The sequence below is a fragment of the Pempheris klunzingeri genome, chromosome 23, assembly GCF_042242105.1.
Source record: "Pempheris klunzingeri isolate RE-2024b chromosome 23, fPemKlu1.hap1, whole genome shotgun sequence".
NCBI classification, from domain to species: Eukaryota; Metazoa; Chordata; class Actinopteri; order Acropomatiformes; family Pempheridae; genus Pempheris; species Pempheris klunzingeri.
In genome coordinates this window covers 18,140,155-18,140,432 of record NC_092034.1, presented here as the reverse complement: position 1 = coordinate 18,140,432, position 278 = coordinate 18,140,155, and positions in this window count along the sequence as shown.

Here is a 278-nt window from a genome sequence, read left to right as displayed (position 1 = left end):
TGCGGCAAACAAGTGATTGTGTATTTTATCAGTGGTACTGCAAGGGCATCAGTTGAGGATACTCACATTCGATATCCACAATCCTATCAAGTCAGTTGGTGGAAGGTTAAACTGTATAGCCACTCAAGTATTGTATATATGCCACTTAAATGTTACACATCCCTGCATTCAGACATTCAGGGGGTGACATTTGTACCATTGTTTCTCTGGATAAACAAAAGACAATAATAATCCATATTTTTGCCTCATGCTATTAGCAGAATGATTCAATCAATTCT